We start from the raw sequence: 10,476 nt of genomic DNA, 5'->3' as shown, positions 1-10,476 counted from the left end.
GGTCCTAAGTGGCTGGAAAGACATTTGAAGAAGTGGAAGACCGATATTGGTTTGGGTGTTTTGTGTAAGTGCATTGTTAGTTTCCATTTCAGTGTTGTGGGTCTGTTTTGTTCGGCTCGAGCTAGGAATTACATCCCGCATGCATTCAATAGTTGCTTCTTCCATTTTCAAATTCCTTTTTATCTCTACCATATTTTTCTAGCTCAGTCTTAAAAATGCATTTTTTATCTCTACCATCTTGTTGAATGCAATGCATATACAATAAATGTAATGACAAACATGAATACTTACACCTAAACTATCAGTCTGAGCAGTTTCCCAAGTAAAAATGCATCTCAAATAACTAATTTTGGGAACTGTCAATCATGGTTTTCATTTTGAAACGATGATTTTTCACTTATGTCAAATTCAGCTCCCAGGAAATCTACAAAGAAGTAAGTAACCCACGAAAGAAGAACTCAAATTCGATTGATGACAACCTTAAAGGTACCAAGACTGAGATACTCTTCTAAGATTCCAATGCTAGTTCAAAACGAAGGAATACTCACGAAAAACCATATTCCTTTGAAATCTCACAAAGCAATGAAGGGCTAGTTCTACATAGAAAAGTAATGCTCAAATGCAAGAGAGATTAGTTTAGTAAAACGACTTCACTGAATTGAAAGATAGATTCAATATCTGATCATAGGAAGAAGCCTGCTCCAAGAAACTAAAGATTAAAGCTTGGTCATGTAACTTGACTATATGTGCAATGATATCTGTATATTCACCAAGGCTCCTTTTTTTTTGGAAAAGGCTTAAATATAAATAAGGCTTAATACAAAAAAATAAGTGCCTATATTATAACTCTTTTTCAATAGGTGTCTAAACTATTTTTTTTGACTCATCTCGTACCTAACGTTACAAACGTTATCATTTTAGGTGTCGGGCCGTCAATGGTGTTAATTTCTCCTGATAATGACACGTGTCACAATCTGATAATTTTAAAAAATTATTTAAAAATTAAAAAATTATATTTTTTTAAAAGAAAACACAAAAATTTGGGGAAACCCCAAAACTTTGAAAAACCTTCATTTCAACCCCTAAACCCATATCTACCGCTCTTTGCCGTCAACAAAGCTCCACCCAAACTCACCTCCCCCTATCGACCAAAACCCCTATGAAATCATGATTGATCGACAGTCGATCGACAACGAATCAACGTTTTATACCCCACGAACTCTATGATGAAAATCACGATCCTACACGACTCTGACAGCCAACCGGCGACAATTACGACAACATGTGACTTGGAGGATGGTAGAGACTATGTTGGCCCTGGTGGTCATGGCCGAAAAGGGCGGCGATGACAGGTTAAGGTTTGGATTTAGGAATTTTGATGTTTTTTAAATTTAAGAGAAATTAGGCTTTTTTATAAATAATAATATTTTAAAAAAATAAATTTCAAAATCACCATATTATAACACTGTCACTTAACGGAGAAATTAACATCGTTGATGGTCCAAGCACCTATAATGGTAACATTTGTAACGTTAGACACTTGGATGGGTTAAAAAGTTTAGGCACCTCTTTAGGAAAAGGTATAGTTTGGACATTTATTTTGGTATTAACCATAAAATAAGTGCCCAACTATATCGTTTTTCACAAATAGGTGCCTATAGTGACGTCATGTTGCCTAGTGTTACAAATGTTATCATTTTTGGTGTTCGGTCTGTACCATCATGTTGCCTACACTATTTTTTCTGCATCATGTTGCCTAGTATTACAAATGTTACCATTTTTTGAAATTACCAAAAGAACCTCAAAATCCTAAAATTATTTATTCCAACCCCATACCAGTCGTCGCCTACCATCACCTGCCGCCTTTGGTAGCATCGAATAACCATCCACCCATCATCAGTCCTCCACTGTCAACCATCCCTCATGTTGTTGTCCTAATACCCTAATCCTTAAACATAAATCCCTAACCCTAATTTCCAAATCTCTTACCCTATTCCTAAATTTATTAGATTATTTAGTTGATTTTGGAGAGGGAAAACAACGGCGAGGGGTTGTTGATGCAGTCGCTGAGAGGGGAACGACGGAGAGGGGAACGGTGAAGGTTATATGGCATGGGTGCACAAATAAACGTCGGAGAGGGAAACGATGATGTGTTGTCGAATGATGACAGATTATGATGTTCGGTGATGGGTCGGTGGTTCGACGGTAGTGGCATGGTTCGACGGTAGTGGCAACAAAAATGGTAGACGGTGATGGTTGTTAATGGGATTGGAATTAACTATTTTAGAATTTTAGGACCTTCTTTGAAATTTCAAAAAAATTAAGGTTTTTTTAAAAAAAATAGTATAATTTTATATTTTAATTTTAATAATTTTTAAAATCACCTAAATGTCACACATGTCCTTTAACGGAGATTTTAACGGCCATTACGAATCGGGTACCAAAAATAGTAACGTTTGAAGTTAGACACATGGATGATTCAAAAAATAGTTTGGATACATATTCCTGAAAAGTGGTATAGTTTGGTATTTTATTTTATAATTAAGCCTTTTCAAAAAATGAGAGATTAACCTTTTTTTCTAGTAATGGGTTAATTACACACTTAATCCCTCAAAAATTAGCTTCCTCACAAATCCCCCTACCCTAAGTAGGGATGACAACGGGCCGGGTTCGGGTCGAGTATTGATCCCCCCGTCCCCGTCCCCATTTAAAAAATCCATACCCGTCCCCGCTTAAAAAACCGCGGGGATTTAAACGGGATCCCCATCGGGTAATCGGAGAAAATCGCGGGGAAACGGGTATCCCCGTTTGGCATAAACGGTTATTTAAACAGGAATCGGGTCGGGTATTGGGCCGGGTATATATATATATATATATTTAAATTAAATATATAAATATTATATTTTTTTTAATTTAAATTAAATTTATTAATATTATATATATATATATATATATATATATATAATTATTATTTTTAATATTTATCGGGACGGGTATCGGGCTGGGTAATCGGGGCGGGGATTACCGTCCCCTTTCCCGTTTAATTCGATTTTCGGTTTTTCCCGTCGGATTCGAATTTTTTTGCCATCCCCTAAGCCTAAATGGGCCAAATTCTTCCAAATGAGATCCAACAGATCTCAAATGTTCAATTACGCTCCTCACTAACATCCCTAATAGATTGAGTGATGGAATAACGAAGCTTGCCTAAAACTATCCTTTTGGTTATCGTGAGTTTAGACGGTTGTCAGATACATTATTCTTATTCTGCCTTGATACGAAGCTATGGCATCTACAGCTTTACGTTAACGTCCTTATCTTTGTTCATAAAATGTCTATAATTCTGTTTTGTTACTTCATTTTAATTTAATTTTATGTGATTTAAAATTAAGAAATTAAGATTTCAGTTTAGTTTGGTGAAATAAAAATAAAAATCAACACATTGATAAAAATGCATTATATTTTAAAAACATTTCAATATTATTGTGATAATAGTCAAAGTGACTTAAATTCCTAACATAAACGTAAAAGGGGTATATAGAATATTTAAAATAGGATAAAGTTACAAATGGTCCCTTGATTGTAGGTACTGCTTTATTAAGTCGCTCGACTATTAAAGTTACAATGGTTCTCTAACTATAGAGTATTGTTCTGTTGAGTACTTTGACTATTAAAAGTTACAAAATGATCGTCCGACTATTCATTATGTTCCAAATCATCCTTTTCTGTTAAAAATTGATAATATTCTGAGCTGAATGATAACTTGTTAACTGTGATATGATAAAATCTGGTCAATGAATCTCAAATGACTATCATATATCGGTCATCATGTTAACGTCAAGCTTAGACAACCGTCAATTCTTTAATAGAAATGACGTTTGGAAAATAATCAATAGTTGATTGACTGTTTTGTAACTTTTAATAATCATTGGATTTAACGAAGTAACATTCTATGGTTGAAGAACCATTTTAACTTTTAATAGTTGAGGTACTTAATAAACGATACCCTATTATCAGATGACCATTTGTATACTTTATTACCCTTTAAAATAATACTCCGTCCACTAAATTTAGGGAAATCCATATCCCTCAACAAATTGTCCGCATAATTCTCCTTCGTTTTCTCGGGAAGAAAAAAATAAAGAAAGAAACTTTTGTTGGTTTTTTGGTTTATTGGCAAAAGCATGGGTCCTCACCCGTCTCTTCTTCTTCAACGGTTCTTCTGGTGTTCCTCTTTGTAGAACTCTGCGCCTAAGCATCATCATCTTCTTCTTCTTCTTCAACGATTATTGACAAAGATCATCGCAAGCAGAAATGAATTGCATCTCTTGTTTCTCGTCGCCTAAAAGCAAGAAGGATTCCAGCTTCAGAGGAGACTGCAGTCACAGATCTCCCGCCACCCCATCAAATATAAACCACCTGGTACGTCTTTTTTCTCGGCTAAACTACACTTTTAGTAGGGCAATTTGCTCGTTTAGAGCGGTGGGAAAAAATAATTCCTCATACAATGCTTCTATCATATTATTTCTTAATGTAGGGTTATTGTTAGAGTGTCAAGGATAGAATATTAAAACACCATGAGACGTAAATTTTTCAGGGGAAGAATTACCGTCTTCAGCTTCCAACAATATTCATAGAAATGTAAGAACAAAATAATTAGTGATGGGCAAGACGCGTTGTAATCGATGTGTTTCTCTCAAAAAATTTGAAAATATTTTTGACGTTCTCTCCTTTATACTGTGACAAAAATCTTATATCATAAAAAATATGGTGGATGTTCTATTTGGGAAATTTTTTTTTTCCCATTGCTCTACAAGATCAAATTTCCCCTTTAATACTTCATTATTATTTTTGTTCTATTTTTTTAAAAAAAATTATACATATGTTATATTTTAATTTTATTTTGACCATCCGTTAGAAAAGTAACTTAACAAATGATAAAATATTTTTTAAAAAAAATTAATGATAACGTGACATTACTTATAATGACAATTAAAAATGGGTAACTAAAATAAACTAAAATTTAATATTCAATATAATTTTGAAAAAACTAATTAGATAACCAGAATAAATAAAAAGTACAATTAAGTACTAAAGTGTAGTTTCTTCTTCTTTTTTACATGATGTAAATTTCCAAGGAAAGAGAAACAAGGATATGTTTAGATATAATTATATATGTTAAATGCATTGGGTGATTTTACATGTTTAATCTTTATTTGCCAAATAATGTTTTTTACCTTTTGAAATTAGATTAATATATAAAATTATTTGAAAATTAAACAATTATATAAAAATTTAAGAAAATAGTTACACAAATCCATTCAACTTTAACGTTATATCTTTTACACCATTAACTTTCAATTAATTTCATCATAATATTAAATTTTAATTTTAATTATATCATTCCATCTTTAAATATTCAGTAAAGACAATGACGTAGATAATCCCTTGACCAACTTAATATCTTGTTATTTTTTAATCAATAGTATCTATATATAAATTGCAGTTGCAATTAATTTAATTTATTTGATGATATTTTTTGTAATATTTATAATATAATTTTATATATGAATTTTATATTATAAAAATCGTATGATTTCCTTGAGATTTTGCCTACGTTTAATACTTAAATGGTGCAAGTTGGGCCATGTTGACCCCGTTTCAAACCGGCATATGGTTCTTCTATGCTATTGCGATTTAATTTTTGGATAAACGTTATCACCTAAACTATTAATTTTATTTTATTTTGTTACTTAAATTTATAATATTTTAAATTTATATCTAAAGTTTAGTTTTTGTTTCATTTTAGTACCATGTTTAAAATTTAATGTTAAGTTGAAAAGAATGAAAATTTAGGTACTAAAGCGGACCAAAACTAAAAGTTTAAGTACTAAAGCAAACCAAAATTGATAGTTTACATACTGATGCGTTAAGTTTTTAACGGTGGGTACTAAAAATAAAATGAAAACTAAACATTAGGTATTGTTTTGAAAAAAAAGTTTAGGTACTAAAATAGATCAAAATTGATAGTTTACTAAATTCATATTATACCCTTAATATGTTTTTTTTAAAAAGATTATTTTATGATAAGTTTTTGTCTGTGTATTTTCATAATGAGATTTATTAGAAAAAATTATCTCAAAATAATTAAAACATGAAAATATTGTTTATGGATTGTGATTTTATTGAGAAAGAAAGATTTAAAGAATAAATTTGTTGTTTTTGTGTGGACTAAGAAGCAAAAAAAGAAAACTTGGAGGGTGAAATGAGAATGTAGAGCGGAAGCATTTACATTCCGAGAGCTAGCTGCCTCCACAAGAATTTCCGTCAAGAATCTGTGTTGGGTGAAGGTGGTTTCGGTAAAGTTTACAAGGGCACCCTCCAGTCTACTGGCCAGGTTACACTCAAATTTTATTTTTACTGCCTAATAATATTTCCTTTTAGGGCAAACTATACGTTCAATACTCCAACGATCACTTTATTTTTTTAGTCACTAAATTAATTTTTTTTAATCATACTTAACGTTTAGTTTTGGCTTCATTTTGGTTATATGGCTTTAAAAAATCAACGGTGAGACTTATATATCATCATAAGGTAATTTCATGTCAATATTGAAAAATAAAAAATATTATGTTAGCAGTTTTATTATTTTTTTTTGCGTGAGTAACCAAAATAAAACTCAAACGTAATGTTATGTATGATTTTTTTTTTAAAAATAATTGGATAACAAATACAAAAGTGATAATTGGATAGTGAATGTGCCCTTCTTTTTACATATGATTTAATGTTAACATTATTGATTTTTGGGTAAACTACATGTTTAATATTTAAATTATTACTTTTGTTTCGTTTTGATACTTAAATTTTATTTCTTTTTTAAAAATAATGCTTAATGTTTAATTTAAGTTTCATTTCGATATGCTATCGTTAAAAAACTTAACGTGATGTTAACGGGTTACCATTAGGTAATGTCAAGTCATCATTGAAAAAATAAAATATGTCACGTCAGCATGTATGTTAATTTTTTAATTGTGAGGTACCAAATTAAAACTTGACCCATACATTAGGTTTGATTTTAAAAGAAAACAAAGTTTGAAAAAAAAACCGAACAAAATTAATAATTTAGGGACTAATAGTTTGCCCTTGATTATTTATTGGTTGATTTGTTGTTTATTCCTAATCTCCCATTTTTGGAAATTGGAGATAGGTGGTTGCTGTGAAACAACTTGACAGGAATGCAGTGCTGGGAAACAAAGAGTTTCCTGCTGAGGTTGCCAGACTCAGTCGCTTACAGCATCCCAATCTGGTGAATCTCATCGGATACTGTGCTGATGGAGATCGAAGGCTTCTTGTTTACGAGTTCATGCCCCAGGGTTCTTTAGAAGACCATCTACTTGGTATAATTGCAATTATTTGGTCATTTTTCATTGAATTTTCTGGTATTGTTGAAGAGAAACGTGACTTTGCAGGCAAAAATGCTCAGGGAAAGCCGTTAGAGTGGGTTACTAGGATGAAGATAGCATGGGGCAGCTCAAGGTCTGGAGTATTTGCATGTAAAGACCAACCCACCCATTATATACCGTGATCTCAAGTCCTCAAACGTTTTGTTGGATGAACAATTAAACCCAAACTGTCCGATATCGGACTCGACAAGCTCGACCCTAGGACCGACAAGATGCCTATGCAATCGAGGGCAATGGGGACTTATGGTTACAGTGCACCAGAGTATTCAAGATCAGGTAGACTCACACCTATTGCAGATGTGTACAGTTTTGGGGTTGTTCTGTTGGAACTCACTGGAAGAAGAGTGATGGACACTACTAAACCTGTTGAAGAGCAGAATTTAGTTGCTTGGTATGTGTATTTGGTTACTATAGTTCTCCAATCTTTCTGTACCATTGAACTTTTAGTAACTACCTACCTGTTGGCTGCTGGTTCTCTGTTTGAAACAGGCTCAACCGATATTCAGGCAACCGAGAAGTTTCCCGGAAATGGCTGATCCTTTGCTCAAGAAGCAATTCCCTGAAAGGGACATGAATCAAGCTGTCGGGATTGCAGCCATGTGTTTGCAGGACGAAGCCGCTGCCCGCCCTTTGATGAGTGATGTTGTGACAGCCTTGAGTTTTCTTTCCATGGCCAAAAATGACCACTCTGATCCTTCCAATCTCCCTCCCTCCATCTTATCCAAGCTGCAACTCCAGGAGTGTAGCGATGACGAATCGGACCATGATGACTGTGACAATGACGATGACGATCACGGTAACAGTAGCCGTAGCAGTAGCTGTTTTATGGTCTATTAGTATGCTAGTTCGATACAATAATTGAGTATGATGGTAGCTATTCTTATATGGATGCAAATCATTAATTATAATTGTAGCTCTTAATTTTTTTTTTAGTGCTGATGGTTTGGATGGGAGACAATGATTAATGATGGTGGTTTCATTTCTTTTATTATTATATAAAATAATTATATTATTAAAAATGAGAATAATCAATACGTTTTTTTTAAATATTTTAGGGCAAAGTATACAAATGGTCCCTTGACTATAGGGTGTTGTTTTGTTGAGTCTCTCGACTATTAAAAGTTACAAAATGGTCCCTGACTATAGGACATTACTTTGTTGAGTCCCTCGACTATTAAAAGATACAACATGGTCACCTGATTATCCATATTCTCCAAACTGATCATTTTTTTCCATTAAATAATTGATGAGATTGACGTTAACCTGCTGACTGAGATATAATAAAAGTTGATACCATAATCATTTGAGATGTATAATCGTTTGAGATTATGAAAATTTTATCATATCTCAGTCAACAAGTTAACATACAGGTCAAACAACCATCAATTTTTAATAGAAAAATACGAGTTTGGAACATATCAATAGTCGGGTGACCATCTTATAACTTTTAATAGTCGAGAGACTCAACAAAGCAATACCCTATAGTCGAGGGATCACTTTGTAACTTTAATAGTCGGTGACTCAACAAAACAACAACATACAATCGGATGATCATTTGCGTACTTTACTCATATATTTAATGCATCAAAATTAAATTTTAAACTGATCACATGTCTAATTTTGAGATTTATTCCTAACTGTATTGGGATAAAACAATTCATAATAAACTTCATGTCTAACAAGATATGAGATTTCAATCAAATTTTACCATAAATTGTATTGGGATAAAACAAGAACAATATAAGCAATTGAATTAACAAGATATGAGATTTTAATCTGTATGTAAATTCATGTCTCATGTTTCAAATTGGATTTAGTTTTTGCGAATAATTATTTTAAAATCTTTTTTGATGAAGTAAATAGAGGTTTAGAAGAAACTTTTGAGTGATTATAATAAAATATGCCATGGTTGTTTGAATATTTTTCTTAACAATTTCTCTGTGTTTATATTATTTTTGCATCTTTCCATGTAACTTAGTATTAACATTGCTGGTCTGGATGAAATAGAGTTTCTCGCTGGAAAGATCAAGTCAGAAGGAATGTTACATGGTGTCACCCAGAGAGTTCATCATTGTATGAAGTGTAACACACATAACCCGTATACGTCTCGATATACGAGTTAAAGATATAACTCAACTTCACAAATATTTACTGAACATAAAGGCTTAAAATCTCGATTCTTTTTTAAAACTTTCACTATTTCAACTAATTTTTTATCTTAATCGTATAAAATCAAAAATAAATGTTTAATCATTGAAAACGAATCCGATTTCATTTAGTAATTAGGTGGTTCAGTGATGATCATAACTATATAACACTGCCTAAATTTTTCTTAATTTAAAAACTATTTAAAACATAACATTAATATTATTCATTCATAAATATGATTATAACTAAATTAGTCAAAATTAAAATAATCCCAGTTTATTATTACATACCCATTTAAAATGAATCCGGTAAAGCAAATCAACAGATGTTATGTACACCCACTAATAAGTCAAAGATAATATGTCTTAATGATATTGTTGGTAGGTTTGATTTCCAAAAGATACTCAGAAAACTCCTCACTTCACATTCTTTTCTTTACTCGAACCTACGTATGAAAATCATCACATGGTAAGAAAAAGTTGGTGAGACAATATAGCTAAAATGATATAAAACTTAAATTTCACAAAGTATTAACCTAAAACTGTAATTTAAATAAAAACATTAAAACTTTCAAACTGAGCAATACAAATGGTTTTCCTCTTGAAAAACTGAAAATCATCATCTCATGATTTTAAAAAATCATGTAAATCAACACCAATATCATAAACAATTCATATTCTTATCTTTCATATATACAGAACTTTCATTTCGTTTTCATATTCATTTTCTTTCATATACTTCTCATAACTGTCATAATTTTATAGTTCAATATGTAAAAGCAAGGTACGTGAGTCAAACGAGTGTGCACAATAAGCACTTCAGTGCTGTCATCGTAATCAGAATATGCACTCTAAGTGCATTCATATCA

The 10,476-nt window shown here is 31.9% G+C and overlaps 1 pseudogene; it reads left to right on the top strand.

Moving 5' to 3' along the window:
* Positions 1–1,296: 1,296 nt before the first annotated feature.
* Positions 1,297–8,340, top strand: LOC120165755 (annotated as a pseudogene).
* Positions 8,341–10,476: the final 2,136 nt, after the last annotated feature.

The sequence above is a fragment of the Hibiscus syriacus genome, unplaced genomic scaffold (assembly GCF_006381635.1).
Source record: "Hibiscus syriacus cultivar Baekdansim isolate YM2019G1 unplaced genomic scaffold, ASM638163v2 tig00111612_pilon, whole genome shotgun sequence".
Lineage (NCBI taxonomy): Eukaryota > Viridiplantae > Streptophyta > Magnoliopsida > Malvales > Malvaceae > Hibiscus > Hibiscus syriacus.
This window is presented reverse-complemented; position numbering and strand designations above follow the sequence as displayed.